Raw genomic sequence first — 19,698 nt, forward strand, 5'->3', positions numbered from 1 at the left:
GAAGAGGGGGAACCTACAGCTGGGAGCACCGTTTGACTGGCCATGTGTACGGTCAAATACTGTAGAGGGAGAATACAGGACAGCTCTATACTAATAGCACAGCCGCGCGGGTGAAGAGCGTCAGCGCTGCTACCTAGCGGCTCGGCGTGATAACAGCACCCACGGCCATGCATTCCAAGCCTAAAATGTATTAAATTCAACTCGTCATTGCACCTAGACTAATCAACAGATTTTTTTGAAAAAAAAATGTGTTGACCCTCGTATTCTTTGCGGCCATGCAGATGTAAATTTATTTGCTGAAAAGTTAGTTGCTTTCGATGTAAAAAATAGTTAACAATGAACAGCATATTTTCAAGGAAAATTGAAGTAAAAATTTTCAAAGCATTCTATTGCTAATCATTGTTCATTTATGCAATTATCTAATGAATTAATTAAACTTTCCAAATTTTTTAGCCACTAAATACTATTGATTTGCTATCGTTCAACAGCCTATTGGTTAAAAGTTTTTTTTATCAATATGTCAAATGTAATGAGTACAGTTGTTTATATAGTGTATAATACGTATATAATAATTATATGTACAATTAACAGATATTTGAGCACGATATTATGAAATTAAATAACATAAACATTTAAATAATATTGAAAATTAAAGGGAGATGAAAAAATACATAACTTCAGTATGACATAAATATGTAGAAGAACCTACATAGCGTATGACACAGTAAATAAACAATATATCCTTAAATTAGAACTTACAATTGCACCATCTTAAGCTACCATAAATATTAAATATGTATTAATACCTCGTTACTTTAAAATAATAATATTTAAATTAATGAATTATTACAATGGTACCAGAGCTAGAACAAGTTGTACAAGATTCACTTCCATTGTAAATGAAAAAGGCAAATAATATACAAGAGACGAATATGCTTGTAAAATTTTATCCAGCTATACCTAAATAGGTAGCAAGAAGTTTATTTTCCCCGATCATACCTTATAACCATTGCTATGCTAGATATTCCATACAATTTACATGTGCATGACTTTTTTGCTTTTTTGTTTTCTTTACTACGGGTTCTCCCACATTCATCGTTTACACCTTTTATAAAACAATTGATTATGACATTAAAATATTTGTTAACAAAAATTTTGAAGCATTCGTCACACATTTAGATTTCAGTGGGTTACTCAATCAATCTAATCATTTTTAATTTGACATTACTGCAAGAAATAATACTCACGATAGTATGTTTTTCTAAGAGAAATATTTTGACTTAGGGAAAATTATTACGTTCTATAAGGCAATAGAATTTAAAAAAATATTTAATAATAATTTCTTTCAATTCTGACGGTTACTCTTTATACTTCAGCGAGTTTAGTTTCAGAGGTTTTCGTATGGCGCGGCCGTGGTCGCGGCAGCTAGGGGCAGTCATCACGCCGAGCCGCGAGAGCGCAGCACCGTCGGTTTCTCGCGAAAACGAGCGAGCTGTCCTGTATTCTCCCTCTACAGTATTTGGTACGGTGTATGGTAAACCTACTGTTCACATGGATTCAGACACCTTAATAATGCACGTTTGTGCATCTTCAGATAGTTTTTTTCTTCTTTCTGTTTTGAAAACAAAATGTAGTTTAGGTTAGGTCTGTTGTCAAAAAAATATTTATATATAATACAAACGTTTAATTTCCTCGTGAGGGTAGTTAGTCTCACGTCTAGGTGATGGTACACTAAAATTAAATTTTGGAGTTTGGTTATGTTTGGTAAGCAGCATTCAAAATACTCTTTAATTTCTGACGTGACAACGTCTAATAAATCGATGAACGCCGGCTGCACGCACGAAAAAGTGTCCCGTAACTCACATTGTCCCGTTACGCTGTGTCCCGTTACGCTGTGTCCCGTTACGCTAATTGTACGCTTGCGCCGCATCTATCTCTCTTCCACTCGATTGAAACAACCATCGATTTGACTTTTTCGAGGCACATTAAACTTGAAACATTCCCATTCGTTTCCTACTTTTCCTATCATCGTCCTATCCTTAACAGAATAACACAGATTGGAAGAAGTTAAATAGCAAACATGTATAAAAGTTATAGTTAAAATAATCTGTTCGTTAAAGTAATAAACATATTTGAATTAATGAGTGCAAATAAAAGTATATTTATCAATTAAATTGTATATTTCATTTCACTCCTTCTTTGTATCCATACAAAATAGTGATAATTCATTAAAAATGATTAAATTTTATTCATAAAAGTGTGCAATCATTTCATCAATGTTTTGTTATGACGTTGTCACGTTAAACTATCGTCCGTAAACCGACTTTACAGACAACCAATTTTTTTTCTTCAAACAGCGAAGTTACATTAGCGAACGACGAAGCTTCGGGTATGTTCGGGGACTGACCGGGTGTCAGTGTATCGTAGGTTTTTCCCGTGCGTGTATACGTGACGTTGCAAGCGCGACGCGCGCATGTGTTCCGGCTGTAGGCTTCAGAGAAGCTTGCAAGGGGAGGTGGTGAGGAGAAGTGACTCTTAAGGTCGCCCGGGAGATGAACGACCAGTGTTGCCACATCTAATTGGGAAATTTCTTTCTATTACTTGAAAAAAAAAAATATTATCATATTTTATATTTCACGCAAAATTGTACTCCATTGCAATATTTAGTATTGGTGATTTAACTTCTTTTTTTTTTTGTTAACTGTAAAAACCTATTTCAAATTGTAAAAATAAATTATAGTTAGTTATCACCCAAACTACAAAATGTGATTGTTTGTTTACATTTGGTTGTTTACTACAAATTACGCTAGGCCTCATCTCCAACATAAAATACATTTTACCACTCTATGCATGCAGATATGCAGTCATTTTATTTACTGCTAGACGAAAATTCCCAAGCGATGGACATTTAATTTGTTGCCACTATTCTAGTAAAATTATTTTAAAAATAACTAAATGTAAATGTAAATTTTTAATTGCAATTATTTATGACTTTTTCTTTTTTTATGTATTTCAGTACCTAAGTATCGATATATTTCAGCTCATCTACTGAAATATCGTGAATAGTAAAGAAGCCAAATTCGAGTTATTATTTGAAGAGAGGCTGAAATGCATTTTATTGTTCACTTTAACCATTGATAGAGACCGGAAAAATTTGCGGGTTCAATGACCTCCAGGATAGACTCCGCTACACTCTACATACTCGGGCAAATGCCACCTGTTCATTGGCTGCTGACTTGTGAGTCGTCTCGACTGAGTGTCTGTGATTCGACACGTCTCTAATTGGCCCTCATTGCTCCAGATTAACAGTGAACCAGTGGTAGAAGCAGCACTTAGGTATAATTATTTGAATTGTAGCATATCACGAAATTAATCCGCGAATTTTGCAGGTCTCTAAGTCCATTGAATATATATAATGTATATTCAATTGTTTAACTACGTTACGTTGGTCCATGTGTTGTTTTAACACGCCCCGAAGGACAGGAAAACCGGTTACAACACGACTGATCTCAAATGGCCCAAACACGCGTGCAATCCGACCGGCAGTGTTAAGTGCGGCAGCAGTCGACGGACGTAAGCTGTATCCGAACACTAGCCTGATGGACCCCCTAGCTAAGGGATCCGCTTGAAGTGCATCGTAGTGGACGCCGTCATCTTTGCGTTACTCTCACAGTGCAGCCCTAGTGTTTTATTTTGTTTGTATATAATCATATTTCAGATTTATGGGTTTTAGATTTGTTTAAAACGTTATGGGTGTAATTAATAATTCAAATAGAGACAAATAAAAACGTTAATAAAAATTACCGAAAGGCGAACTTAATCTTATACGGGTATTTAATGCTTATGTTAAGTATTTTTAATATTTGGAAATTCATAAATAAAACTTTTATCAATTTTGATCGCTAACATTTATAACATCCACGATACATTATTATTATTATTATTATTATTGATTGGTCGTTGTTATTTATGTTTTGCTGAATATTCATAAATATCACGACGCAAAATGGCTGCGTGCGCATTAGTACGACCAAACTGTCGACAGGTGGTGCCAACAGTAAGATTATTCGTTTGCTGTCCGTCCATTATAGAAATGCGTCCTTTACATGGTGGCTGCATTTGCTAAAAGGATGCAAGGGATGTGTGTGTGCTACGGACGCGCGCATTCCTTGTGTATTCGGACACAGATTATCTCCTGGTGCCAGGCAAGTGAAGCTCATCTTGCCTGGCCTCTAGTCGCGAGATGCGACAGCGCTGGAGCGGACGGGGCGACTGAAATGCTGCCCCTTGGAAGGGCAGCCCTTCAGGATTTTTCTGGCAATGGTTTGTTTGTACAGCGACTGGAAGGGCAGCCCATCCATGTTCTGAAAACATGTTTCTTTAAGTGTTTAAATAATCCTGAAAACTTGCCCCTTGGAAGGGCAGCCCATCAGGATTCTTCTGACAGTAGTGTTTTTGAAAGGTTGTCAGAATTGTTCGCTTGGATGGGCAGCCCTTCAGGATTTTTCTGACAGTGGTTAGTTTGTAAATTGACCTAACCTAACCTAACCTAACCTAACCTAAACTAACCACTGTCAGAAAAATCCTGAAGGGCTGCCCATCCAAGGGGCAACAATTCAGCTCCCCCGAGCGGACGGAAGGTTGAAGAACTCTGCGTCTGTGTCGCCGTGATGTCGTCGTGATGTCGTGTCGTCCGCCTTTCTCCCCCGGGGACTTGCCATTCACGCGGCTCGCCGGTGCTCTGTTGAAGGGGGAAGGGGGGGAGAGATGCGCCGAGAGTGTTGCGCAATGGCGCGTCGGAGCGAAGACTTGGCTTCGCGACATTCTAATGCCCAGGCCCGCTCCACGGTGACGCGGGAACGGAGCCGGATCTCACGGAACAGAGCCGTCTCTGCAGTAGCATGCAGACGGATATCCCTATATGTACCCGAGTTGTCTTTCATATCAACACGATAGAAGGCGCTACAATAGCTAACTAGTTCTATTTATATTCGTACAGAGCGTTCATACTTACAGTTAAATAATAATTGAAAATTTTATGATGGAATTAAATATTTGAATTAAATAATGAATGGTGGTAAAATTATATAGTTATTATTTAATATTGCTGTCTGTTAAATGTGTGGTTTTTACGGTAATGTGTTACTACTTGATCGCTTATGCAATAACTGAAGAAAATGAAATTAGCAAGAATAATACACTGCATAATGTAAAGAACTGTTTTTTATAATGTTAAAAACCATTTCAGGGTTCTGGAAAAACCTTCACGCCCCATAACCTTCTTCATTGCAAAAAAGAAACTTGTTATAATCGAGTTTAATGCTTCTTTCTGGCTTATTTGTTAACTTGAAGCTGTTAAACAAACTTCTAGAGCTAGCCTTTGTGCGGCTACATTTTTTTTTGCTAACCAAATTATAATCAGAGGGATTTCACATTATATGTCAAACATCCAATCCGTACACATGCCTCAATCTTGACTTCCCAAGATCACTTCAGGCAAATGTTGGTATGGATTCTTACCTCAGACCAAGGGTGCAACAACTAAATTTTCAAAGGGAGGGCAATATACCTTTTTATAAAGAATCATCGATCCCCCTATTGAAGCGGGGGGTCCGGGGGTCTTCCCCCGGGAAAATTTGTATTTCAAGATGGAAAATGGTGCTATTTAAGCAGTTTTATTATCTAAAAATTAATTACACAGCACTTTCTTTGCCCCTGTTTGCCCCCCCCCACTTCAAGGTTTCAGAGGGGGGGAGGGTCAATATACCCTTCCCCCCCCCCTGTTGTTGCGCCCCTGCCTCAGACCGTGGCCTGATTCGTCCTCATGTCCTTGATGTCAGTAGTTTCCGCGAGACGAAAGCCTTAGTAAATTAAATAACCACCAGGAGACGAAAACGTTTGTATTACCCTTACTTGTAAAGAGCAAGTAAAATAAATCACCGGTACGAGATGATATCATTTTTGGAGTACCCTAACTTTAAAGCCCGAGTGTAGTAACTCACCAGTACGGGATGAAATCATTTTGGTACCCATAACCGGTAAAGCCCAAGTAGAATTAACCACCAGTATTATACGATAGCATTTTGGAAGACCTCAACTTCAATGCTTGCGATCACTTCCGTCCAGGCCGCCGTCGCCTGAGACTCGTGACTGACGCAAGGATATTGTCGCACGCTAAAACAGCAAAGCGTTGTCGCTTCTTTGAATGCATCGTCTTCGCTTTGTTGAGTGCGCTCCATTTGTTGTTCCGCTCGACAGGAGAGTTGATATCGCAGTTTCTTTTAGCGCCATTATTGTGGGGGAGAGATCCGTGTTTGAGTCATTTCCTTCCCAGGCGGCGATTTTACATCGTCCTTTCTCCCCCCCCCCCCCCCCTCCTTTCTTAAAAAATTATCTGTTGTTACGTGTCAATTACCCTCCAATTATTTAATGGAAATCGAGTTACGACAGCGACGAGTTTCTCTGTGGTTGCAGAACTTTGTTCAATTAAACATTATCCAGACGCTTAGAGTACCATCTTAAATACTTTATTATTTGTAGGGGCATGCATATTTCGCGAAAATATTCCGAGACGAGATGAAAGTTAAAGCACTGTAGCATCGTCTATGTTTAGTGATTGGGTGAGTTTCTATCAGGTACATGTCGATTGTTACTACACCAGTCACAGTGATTCATTGCGGAAGCAAACGCGTCCTGAGTGGCTCGGTCAAACAAGGCAACGACGTCTCTCGCAGACGGCCGCCAATCACAGGGAAGAAACCGCTGGTACGGGTATAGCTTGTTGCAGTCCATTAGGCGTTCAGATTTTTTTCGCGAAAAACGCCTGCCCCTAGTAATGAACCAGTTGCTCAGCTTCAACTACAAAGACGTATACCAGCGTTGGGAAGAACTTTAGACCATAATTCGTATAGCTGTTTTCAACTTATTTTTTCGTGATGACCTCATGAACCTGCAGCCGATAATTTCCGGTTTAATTCTGACTCGACCTGTATATTTACGGTCTATGTGGGCTGTGGATACAGAAACTTGGTTCGTTCAACTTTCTTTTTTTTACTTCGCTATAAACATTAGGTACCATCGATGTAACCATGTAAGGCAGGAGCATTTCCATTTAAACTACAGGTTGAAATTAAAATGACATCTTCCATACATATAAAATGATTTTTATTAGTAATTACAAAACTAAATCTGTTATCGATTTCCACACCAAATACGTTCCTGGTGGGGGGGGGGGGGTGGATACGCTTGCAATGCGACATAAGCCTTGAGGGAGACTGATGTGAATTGAAGGAAGTCATTTTGTTTGAATAGTTTTGATTCACATTATTTTTCTTGTATTCTAATGTTGGATATTTTTCTTTGTTAAAGCACAGTAATTTAATAGAATGCCTGAAGTTGATTTCCATGGTGAAAACATTGTAGTTTAGTAATTAATCATTTTTAGAATGACTGCAATAATACTATCAGTAGAAATTAATTTATAGCCTCTTATGTGTGGTAACTGCGTTAAAATAAGACAAATTTGCAATGTAACATGATTAAGAATTTTTATGTTTTAAATTGCGTCTGTTTGTTGCTATCTTTCGCCCTAAACAATCCAACCAGATACGTCCGTTGGGAGTGGTTATTTTTTTTCTTCCTTTTCCTTGCTTTTGCGATGACGCTAAAGCGAGGATCTCAGATGTGTTATCTGAGTTTCATCATCACACGTAAAGTGTGAACGTTGTTCACGCCCCGTCGAATACATTCCCGTTCGTGAACACAGGCCATTGTTTCCTTGTGTTTCCCGCGTCCACGCTTCTCCCCGTGGCAGGTAATCTCGAATGTCATTTATCACGCTGTCTTCCAACGCAGGCGATAGTGAGGCTTCTCGATGTTCACCGTGAATTGTTTCGGGCACGCTTGTCTGCGCTCGGAATGCAGGTGACAGACAGAAGTTAATTTGAACACAGGCTTGCAAATTATGTTACATCGGTTTATTAGCAAGCCATTATTTTTTGACGTCACAACGTCTAATAAATCGATGAACGCCGGCTGAACGCACGAAAAAGTGTCCTGTTACGCACATAGTTCCGTTACGCTGTGTCCCGTTACGCTCATTGTACGCTTGCGCCGCATCTATCTCTCTTCCACTCGATTGGCTATGCGTCCGAGGAGAAGAAAGAAAGCGGCAGCACACAAATTACATCTACACGTGAACTGTTTCTTCGACTGTTTATAAAGTTAAGTGAAAAGTTAATGTGATTTTCATTGCTTATTACAACAACAATTTCGGCAATAAAGGTTAATTATTCTTGCATTTTTAAAATCTGGTTACTAGTATAATTTCAAGTATTTATTCTTTTATTATTAAAGTAAAAATGATTCAATTTTATTCATAAAAGTATGCAATCATTTAATCAATGTTTTTTTATGACTTTGTCACGTTAAACTATCGTCCTTAAACCGACTTTACAGACAACCAATTTTTTTAAAGTAAAAATAATTACGCAAATTTAAGATCAACACCCGCAGTTTTGTTCATGACTTCTTTTAATTATTTAATGTATACATAAAAAAAAAGAATTAGATACAAGAAAATGTGAGCAAGTTGTTTAGTTCTCGCCAGAGATGTGTAACATCTAACCTCGGTAACAGGCAAAATTCGTGTGTTCACATGTTGCAAATACACTTAAAATACTAAACTCGGACACGAAATTTAACGCAGAAATCTTTAAAATAATGCTGAGCATGATTAATACACGCAAATTGTGTTTTCAACTGAATTTCTGGATGCAAATCATACGTATATTCCGCACCCGCCGCTAGAATTCGCTTTCGGAGCATCTACGTCGACTATCGAATCATTCCACTTGCAGACCTGAATTTTAAACTATGTAACGAAATGGCTCCGATAAAAACGAAGAGACTGGAAAAAAATACAAAATCCCGGCTTTGGACCTGATTTTTCGTCAAGGAATTTTATTGAAATATTGACCATCTTGTTAAAATTCACTAATTCACTAAACAGTTAATTACTACAACGTTTTCCTTTGGCTTTGTGAACTTTGGTTCGCTCCATCCGCCACAAGGGGCAGCACCGTGGTTACACATTTCTGTTCCATGCTATTTGCGTTCTATTCACGAAATGACTCTTACCAAATGTCTTATACCTAGATCTAAGATTTTACTCATCAATAAATTAATATATTTTTCTAACCGCACGGAGGTACGTCAGCACTATTGTGTCTTCGTATGAGTAACGGAACGCGACCTGAAGCTGTAATTACAATAGCGCAACGCCCGATATGCAGAGAACGCGATACGTCGGCAAAATATCGTGAAATTTTCATCACGCGATTTTACTTGCAGTTTATAATATAAAAAGTTTCTTGCTGTCACGTACGCCCCAAACACATGACAGTAATCAATGAATGCAGGTTTATTTTTTAATCGAAATGTTTCAGAGAAATATTTTTAATCAAATTTAACATTCTTTAAGAAAACACTTTGCGTTGTAAATTCGTAAAGATTTCAAGATACACTAAGTGAACGAAACCTTTAAAATACACGAACAATAATACCTGATTTGTACCGTTACACCGTTTCATTCCTGGGTGGATGGAAACGTTTGCGATGTGGGAGGAACCTCGTAAAATTGCCCGAGTCCCGTTTTCGCCAAGTATCGTCCGGCATTTTATCATTATTTTCTTCACATCCTCGCCTTCCCACGCCATTCGTGATTGGAGGAATTTTCGTCGGCTGGTCTTTTTATCTGTCTGCACGCCCGTCGAGAACGTTGGCACGTGATGGTGCGTGCTATAGAGCGTCCCACCCTTAGTTTCCAGTGCAGTGTGGAACTAAATGGGCTCTTCTCTCTCTCTATCTATCTCTCTCTCTCTCTCTCTTCCTAACACACACGCCGACTGCCGTAAGCGGCTGTTCTTGTTTCTGCGCGCATTGTTTCCAAATATAATAGCCTATGTATTTGAAATTGAAGGTACTGGATATTATTTATTTATCAAGTGAACATTATATTTTTTGTTGAATTCGTGCCAATGAATGTGTGTGAATCGTTTCTTGTTTTATGTTTTTTTTTTTTTTTAAAGGCTATTTATTGCAGATTTATGACCGTGATGGTAGGTACAGGCCTAAAACACAATAACTTACTAAAAATTGGCTCTAAAAAGGCGTCTCGTGCTATCAGAATTCCAAAGAAGCACTTCTTTTGAACTTCTTCGTAAGGTTTTAGATCTCTTTCAACGGCGCGTGCCATAAGCCGTGTACTGCAATCTAAGGGTGAGATGGTCCATAGGAATTGCAGTGAATTAATACGGATTTTCCAGCGGAAACTACATCTCGAATAATCAAAGGATTTGTATTGGTTCCAGGAAAATTATTTTTGTTGTGAACAAGTTAGACAAGCACGTGAAAGAAAACAGGAAGGGTTTTTTCCCCACGTAATTTACTAGTGTTTGAATGTCTTTTTAACATTCCAAGACAATTCTAAAATCATATTCAACGCAAGAAAACTCAGTGTCAGTGAATTCACGAAATTGCTTGTATACCTACCTACTTTCGGATATCCCAAGTTAATTTGTAATTTTTTGAACCATGAAATAAAGATAATTGAATATTCAATAATTGAACTTTATTTTGTTTTATTAAACTTATTAATGTGCACAGTTAATGCTGGAAAGCTATTCAGTGAAGAGTTTGAAAATAACTAGGATAAAAAGCATAGATGCCCGGGTAAGAATCCGAACCCAGTATGGTGATTTCGAGTCTATCCTGGAATATCACAAATTACGTTATTGCTAGAGACCGGAAAAATTCGCGAATTCATTTCGCGATAGGCTAAAATACATACCGTTATACCTCAGTGCTGCCTCTGCTATTGGTTCACAACTCACCTGAATGACTCTGGGCCAATGAGAAACACCCGACCAGAGCTTTATCGAATCACAGCCTGCTACGCTGGAACGTCTCACAAGACAGCAGCCAATGAGTGGGTGACATTTGACCGAGTGTACGTAGAACTATGGAGTTCATCCTACAGGTCATTGAACCCGCGAATTTTTCCGGTCCCTAGTTATTGCGCAAACGGCAGCCAATGGACATGCTCACCATCAGAGGAGTTCTCTTAGGAACGCGGAGTTGAGTGTAGGTGCTGCTAGACGGTAGGGTCTCTGGTGATACTGCGTGACTGCACGCTCCCTCAGAGTTCTTTTTTCTCAGCCGTCGGGCAGCAAAAGAGAGCACGTGTAATTACCGTCAGTGACAAAGCCTTGCCTGCACAAGTCCTGACGCGCACAGCTTGAAGAACGGCGGGCCATTGTTGTTCTTGACTCGGTGCAATCATCCCGTTGTCTTGTCGTCGGCTCTTCAGAGGTTTCTCAGCTCTTTTCCGCGGGCGTACCAGGTGCATAGTAAATGGAACGCAATATTCTAGTAAAATTCGTACATTTACATGAAAACATCTGTATCAGTACAAAATAGTGTTCAAAGTAATAATGAGTTCTTTTTTCTTACACGGGCATTTGTGCTTTTGTGTTTTCCAGTACCTATAATAGTTAAAGTTATTTGTAAACCGTTTGCTGGATGGCGTTCCAGTATTAACTGCGCAAATTAATAAGCATGATACAACAAAATATAATAATATTATTCAATATTCGATTTTTCTCTACTATAGTTTTAAAAAAAATTATACTTGAATGAAAAATCAATTTAAATATATAATTATGTGTCAATTTTTGTATTAATATTCAAAATTATCTCAGAAAAACGTTTTTCGTTTTTTTTATTATGTTTGCCGAATGAACGAGAACAAAAAGGCTTTCGCGAAGAAATCAGCCAATTGAAAAGCAGACACGGAGTCGAGCACACCTATACGATTTTGAATGCTACCTTGAAGCCACACGAATCTGCGATATCTCCGGGTGTAAGTTTGGCTGACCAGGGGGCTACTTGCAATAGAGGCCGCGGCAGAGTTTTTGTTTTCCCCTGCTTCCTTGCACTGCGTCGTCTGCGTCTGTCTTGTCTCTGGGCGACCTAGTTGTTGGCAAGGCGTAGAGCCAGAAATAAAGTGAAACAAATCAATTGGACTGGACTGTGTAGCAGTTGAAACATATAGTCTGCGCCATGTTACTTGTTAAAAATTTTAAGTAATCAAAAGTAGTACCAAATGTCTGCGTATAAACTTCAGCTGACAGGATCATCACGACCAAATGAGTTGAAAACTTTGATGCGACTTTGAATTTGGGACCGAGCAACATTTTTTTTTTTTTACTTTAAATGAGAAGTTAAGATGGAAAACTGATAATCTGGATTGTGTTTAATTATGAATTAATTTCTCACAACTACCGCCAATTTTTTCTCTGTCGTAAAATGATCTGATTGAAAAATTGGCGATAGCAACACGACACAAAAATATTTTATAGAATAAAGATGTAACCCCAATTATTTCAATTAAATAATTTTACAAAAGAGACAAGTTTTATAGTGGTTGTAGAACTTAGTTCAATTACACATAATCCACACGCTCAATGTTCTATCTTAAATACTTTCTCTATTATTTACGATTTAAATTTTGTACATCCGAGTTCTAAGACGTGTACCGGCTTCAGGGAGCACTTTAGAAAATAAATCCTATATATGTTTTCAACTTATTTTGTCGTGATGAACCTGACGCGAAAGGTTGTAGGTCGAATTTAGACTCACTCTGAATAACACCACTGGATGCAACGTGCATGCATAGCGTTTTGTTCAAGTTCCATTCGCAACTCCTTCGCGTCAGAATCTGCAAGTCCAACGCAACGGAAGCCATGTTGCGTAATGCATTATGCGCAATTGAATGAACAACCTGTAGTTTTTTTTTTTTTCGCTGTCACGGCTGCTATCTATATGCGCAAGCCATGCATAGCTCATCAGTCAAGAATCTGGATTGCCTTGCACTGCACTGTGGTTTCGACAGCGCTATCTATCAGCGAGATAATATTAGATACACACGGGGAAAAAAATATTCTATACTTTTACGAAAGATTCCTTTTGGAAACCAGTTGCAAATAAATAGTATTTAATACTACAAGAAAAAATATTGTAACTGTATACAACACATTTTGCAAGTATGAAATACGTTTCTTCGAGATTATACTGAGTGTTTTTACGAATATTTACGCATAATTTTATATTGTAATTTATGTTTCATTCAAGCATATTTTTTTAAAACCATGGGAAAGATAATTAAATATTTAACGGTGTAACTTAATTTTGGTTTATTATGCTCATTAATGTGCGGAGTTAATCCTGGAAAACTTTTCAGGGAAAGGTTTACAAATAACTTTTAACTATTGGAGGTACTGGGACAGCACAAAGCATATATTCAAGTATAAGAAACTGAACCCAGATTTACTGCGAATACTATTTTGGTAATAGTAAAGGTTGTTTTCACGAAAATGTACAAATTTACAAATATCTGCTAATTTCAAATGAATACAAATGAATAGTGCACTACTTGATTCGCTTACTTCTCTCCTGACTGGGCATTGCACCATTGACTCATTTTAATGGTGATATAATTATAGAATTAATAATTATTTTGCGTTTTAAGTAGCTAGAATTTCTCGCTGGTAGTTGTATTTCACTTAATTCAATATATTATATATAAATGTATATTGGTATGTATATATATGTATATTGGTATATATAGTATGTAGGCTATATATATATATGAGATTGATAAATTCTGACTCAGTTTGACCGATCATCATGAAAATTGGTACATCGAAGGTTTTTTTTCATGGAGAAGGTTTTTATGCTGTCAATTTTATGTAACTCTCTACTAAATGGCGCCGCAGCGCATCAACTTCTATACCGTTCAAACGATCCAGGCTGGGGTAAAAATAATGGAATCTTTTCAGTATCAGTAACATTTAATTTTCCCCACTTCTTTCTGCAGCGCTTTGTAGAGTCAAGATTACATACAGAACATCCATTTTTATGTATATAGAGGTAATAACTATACACTGGCAGAACAACGTATGTCGGGTTTTGCCAGGGATATAAATTATTTTGCACCCTTGACATTCAAATCAAGAAGACAATTACTGTCCGAGTTTGATTTCGAAAAAAAAGGGCCACTTCACCATGTGTTCAGCCCGGGCAACGCTGGATATATACTGCAGCTTGTAATGCTATAAAAATAAAATTGAGATTAAATTTGTAGCTTTACAAAACCTCGTGAGAATTAATGTATCATTCATTATACTGTACACTGCTTCAAACAAGATAGTTAAAATGGCATTTTTTTTAAAAAAATTGGTTGTCTGTAAAGTTGGTTTACGGACGATAGTTTAACGTAACATCGTCATAACAAAACATTGATGAAATGAGTGCATACTTTTATGAATAAAATTGAATTATTTTTATTGAATTATCACTATTTTGTATGGATACAAAGGAGTGAAATGAAATCTACAATTTAATTGATAAATTTACTTTTATTTGCACTCGTTAATTCAAATATGTTTATTACTTTAAAGAAGAGATTGTTTTAACTATAACTTTTATACATGTTTGCTATTTAACTTCTTCCAATCTGTGTTATTCTGTTAAGGATAGGACGATGAAAGGAAAAGTAGGAAACGAATGGGAGTATTTCAAATTTAATGTGCCTCGAAAAAGTCAAATCGATGGTTGTTCCAATCGAGTGGAAGAGAGATAGATGCGGCGCAAGCGTACAATGAGCGTAACGGGACAATGTACTTAACGGGACAATGAGTCATCCTTTTTCGTGCGTGCAGCCGGCGTTCATCGATTTATTAGACGTCACGTCAAAAACAAAAGCGTGGTACTAAAGCATCGCATGATTCCGATTGTACTCCGCGATTCTGCGGTCAGTGTTGAGGGGTAGTGGCACCACCTCGTCTTCAGCCTGATAACAAGGTGTCCACAGGTCATTAAGGCCCTTCTACAAAATTCCGAAACTGTGGGTGAACCGTGTCCTTATCTGTATGTGAATGAAGTGACATTGTTGCGTGGAAAACTGACGTGTCTACAATATTGCGATGTCCGGTGTCCGAATCCACTGATTTCTAAAGTAGTCACTAGAGCGCAGTAAATATAGAGTGGCAAAATATGCGTTTTGTGACTGTTTTTTTTTGTTTGTTGTTTTCATGCATTATAAATTAGTATGCGGCTTAGTTTGTAATATTAATTTAACTTGTGAAAGTTGTAAGATTTCAATAACATTTAGTTATTCAGTAAGGGAAAAGTAAATTAAATGCTAATCAATTAATTATAATCACGCTGTCAAAAATTAAATTCGTATGTTTGGCCTTTAAAAAGCGCATGTTGCAAACGGACAGCACTTATCAATAGGGGCTGGCATTTTTCGCGAATAAATCTGAACGCCTATTAGACTGCAACAAGGTACACCCACGTATGCTGTTTCTTCCTTGTGATTGGCGGCCGTCCGCGAGAGAATTCGTTGCCATGTTTGACCGGGCCACTCAGGACGCGTTTGTTTCCCCACTGAATTGCTGTGATTGGTGATGTAACACTCGACATGCGCCTGAAAGAAACTCACCCAACACACGAAACACAGACGATGCTACAGTGTTTTAACTCATTACTTGTCTCGGAATCTTTTCGCGAAATACGCATGGCCCTACTTAGCAACATTTCGTGTTGGTCTTCTTGGCTTCGTTCTCCTACCACAGCGCCCGTCATGTTTTGTTTTTTTGAAACAGGAACAGGAAATTACCACGATTGCTCGTCTTCTATGCTACCGAAGGACACAGATTGGGAAAAAATATTGAAGTTAAAGTTGACCAATGCATACAGACCAGGGAGGTTTGGACCAGCGCACAGACCACCCATGACGTCAGAGCGATCAGACGTCAATCAGCGATCAGTGTCCGTCGGACACAATTCAGCACATTGCAATCGTACACGGGTCTCTGAAAGTCACGAAACTTCAGTTTTCCAATTGCGTTTGTGACGCTTCGCTTTGATCTAGTCACACATCAATAGGGACCGGAAAAATTCGCGGGTTCAATGACCTGCAGGATGAACTCCATAGTTCTACGTACACTCGGTCAAATGTCACCCACTCATTGGCTGCTGTCTTGGGAGACATCCCAACGTAGCAGCCTGTGATTTGATAAAGCTTTGGTCGGGTGTTTCTCATTGGCCCAGGGTCATTCAGGTGAGTTGTAAGCCAATAGCAGAGGCAGCACTGAGGTATAACTATTTGTATTTTAGCCTATCGCGAAATGAATTAGCGAATTTTTCCGGTTTCTACACATTTAATATCAATTTGGAGACTGTTCACTTAACCATGTGAAAATAACTTCTGTAAAGATTTTAGCCCTTTTTTCTGCGTGTCTTAAAAATCCGCCACGTTCCTACGAATTGAAGATATTTTTAGTTATAGTTTAATTTTATATATAAAAATCACATTTTTTATACAACATGGTTGTTAGAAAATTTTACTTAAAAAGGTTTTGAAAAAGGTCTCCGCGCGATTGCAGCCAAATGATGTCGAGCTTTTCCTGTCGGGGAGTTCTTTCGTAACGTCTTCGGTCGCGATCAGCACCGGAGGCTGGAAGTTAAGATGGGTTGAGTAAAAGGTGAAGGGAGGGGGGGGGGGGTGAATGATGACGCGACCCTGTGAGGAGGCTGCGGCGCGCGGTGAAAGTCCATAAGCACCCTGTTGTTAGAAGATGGCATCGGTTAGTTGGAAGAAGGGGGAAGAGTCATTGGCGAACTATGAAAAGGGGGGGGAGGCATCTCGCGCGCAGATCTCTCCCTCCCCTCTTCCTTCTGCAACAACCTTCGACCCCTTCCCCCCCCCCCTCCCCGAGAGGTGCACCCCCTTCTGCACCACCGCCTTGCGAGAGACAACCACGCGCATTGGCACAGCGCCGGTCTTCAAAGCAAGTCCCCCGTCGGTGCGTAGTCGAGCGAGGTAAGGAAAATAATTGTAGTCTAAAAAAAAAATAATGATCGGATTTTTTTTTAATCTCTAGGACGTACATACCTCAACTTAAAAAAAAAAGTGAGTGAATTTAATTGTTACTATTAAACACTATCATGTAATGCAAATCTAATCAGGGCAAAGAAGGCTTTATGATATCATCCTTTTTCATCTCCCTCTATTTCTCACTTACACTGTCTGTTTGTGTGTACATGATTGTCATTGAACCGATATTGATTAAATTTTGGTTTTTTATAGTACGAGGTTACTTATGTTATAATCGGGCAATTTTTTGGTCAAAATTAGCCTTCAAACTAGAATATGCGAGACTACATCCTCGGATTAAACAATTTTTTTTTATTTGTAAATTTACTGTTGTTTTCGAGATGCATAATTTCATCTATTGAGGGTTTCACCGGTATATGAACTTCTCCGTAACAACTCATTCAACTACTTCTCCGTACCTAACTGAATTTGTTTCAATATTATGACGAAGAGTTTTAAGTTAGCTTGATTATAAACTAGTATTTATGTTAAATGCTGATTGTTCGTAACATTTTGCTGGGGCCTTGTTGAACGTGTAAGATCTAAAAGCACGGAGGCGCTAAGTGCAAGGCACTGGAACTGTGTGCAGTAGCTATTCGCCGATCGCGCGCCTCTATAGCACTATGATTTTTTAGAGGAACCTACCATTTACAACAATCACCACGCAGACAATTTTTCATACCTACAAACGTTTGTGAAAACGCCAGTTTTGGTTGAGCCCTTTCCGCCGATAAGAAATTACTAGAGACCTGAAAAATTCGCGGGTTCATTTCGTGTTATACTAAAATTCAAATAATTATACTTTAGTGCTGCTTCTGTTATTGGTTCACTGTTAATCTGGAGGACTGAGGGCCAATTAGAGACCCTCACTCAATCACAGGCCACCCAGTCGAGACGACTCACAAGTCAGCAGCCAATGAACAGTTGGCATTTGCCCGAGTGTGTAGAGGATATTGGAGTCTATCCTGGAGGTCATTGAACCCGCGAATTTTTCCGGTCTCTAGAAATTACATCTTAAAACAAAAAAAAACTAAACTAAACTGAACCGTTTTAGTTGCATGCGATGGCTTAGAGACCTGCAAATTTAGCATTATTACTTGGACGTATGCTGGGTAGGATACCATTATACACCTGAATTGCGTTCTCGAGGACCATAGTCAGTCTTGACTCGACCCCGAGCACAGGAAACCGTTAACAACGTTGCGAAATTCAAATGGACCAGTCACATGCAGTTAGAATGTAAAATGTGGCAGCAACCAATGGAAATTGGACCCCGGCATATGTTTGTACAAATATGTATAGTTCATCCTTAATAACCAAAAAATAATAATAAGGCAATTGTTTTAGGTCTCTAGTAATGGCTCTTTAATGAGATTTGCAATCAGGCAGCATTAGGAAATCCCGAGTGTTTTTTTTTTTTTCAATAAAGGGCACGTTTACACCTAAAACCTTGTACGCCTTGTGCTGGGTCAGACTGGCGGCCGTTTCAACGGTTTTCAAACATTAACGTCATAATTAGAGATCCATCACCATCAGTTTCCTGGGCCGCATTAGTTTTGACACATTCCAAGGTATAATCCAAACCAATAACAAATCAATACCAACTGAATGAGTAATAACAATTCTTTAGTTGGAGAAATACTTTTTTTTTTTCGTCGAGGACAGCACACTATTTTTTTTTGTAAATGGAACAAAATTTTTATGTAAAATTACAAATATTTGTACATTATACATTACATGAAAACATCTGTATCACTCTAAAATAGTATTCGCTGTCATACTGGGTTCGGATTCTTACCTGGGTATTTGTGCTTTGTGTTGTACCATTATCTTCAATAGTTAAAGTTATTTGCAAACCGTTCCCTGAATAGCTTTTCAGTATTAACTGCGCACATCAGTAAACATGATACAACAAAATAAAATCAAGCTGTTGAATATTCGATTATCTTTTCCTTAGTTTAAAAAATATATGGTTTAATGATTCATCAATTAAAATATAAATTATGTGCCAATTTTCACAAGAAAAACATCTAAATACGTATATCATATATGCAAATTAACCACATACAAGTGTTGTACAGAGTTACAATATCTATTTTAATAATATTTCAAACATGATTTTCGAAGGAATCTTTTGTTAAATTACAGCAAATGTTTTTCTTTGCAATCACGAAGCACAGACGACTGTCTGCTAATCTCGAAATCGTTTCGCGAAAAATGCACGCCTCTACCCATCAGCTGAAACATTTTACCTTCCTGCCGGATTGCATGCGATTGGGTCATTTGAATTCTGTAATTTTTTTTTTTTTCCCTTCAGGATGTAGCAAAACTTCCAATGGCCCTATGAGACCGCAGTTCAAATGTATGTAATATTTTAGTCTCTCTCCAATAAATAAATTGAAAACTCCAAGTGTCTAGTTATGATGCCAAAAATGGTCACTTATCTCACTTATAGTCACTTATTTTGTGCCAGTATTTTTTTTGTAAAATTATTTGAATTCTAGCCTATCACGAAATGGAACGGAGAATTTTTCCAGTCTTTGATTATTAGCCATTTATTTGTCTAGGAAGTTTATTTTATCATCACTACCTGGGCACACATACGGTGTACAGAGCTTCAGAGCTTCACGCGATTTCAAAACTGCTCAAGATATTCGAGTTGAGGCTGTTTATGAAAAACATTTGTAAATTCGCTG

The 19,698-nt window shown here is 38.2% G+C and overlaps 1 protein-coding gene across 3 annotated transcripts in view; it reads left to right on the forward strand.

The window, feature by feature from the left end:
- Positions 1–19,698, forward strand: part of LOC134543151 (prolyl 4-hydroxylase subunit alpha-1) — a 119,228-nt gene that overhangs the window by 28,210 nt on the left and 71,320 nt on the right. The window contains exon 1 of one of the 3 annotated variants that reach the window (XM_063388010.1): positions 16,915–16,948. The exons of the other annotated variants lie outside the window; for them this stretch is intronic. The gene's annotated coding sequence lies outside the window, so the exon portion shown is untranslated. Of the gene's footprint in view, positions 1–16,914; positions 16,949–19,698 lie in introns of those variants that run through there. 3 annotated transcript variants of the gene reach the window in all.

This window comes from Bacillus rossius (assembly GCF_032445375.1).
Source record: "Bacillus rossius redtenbacheri isolate Brsri chromosome 9 unlocalized genomic scaffold, Brsri_v3 Brsri_v3_scf9_2, whole genome shotgun sequence".
NCBI classification, from domain to species: domain Eukaryota; kingdom Metazoa; phylum Arthropoda; class Insecta; order Phasmatodea; family Bacillidae; genus Bacillus; species Bacillus rossius.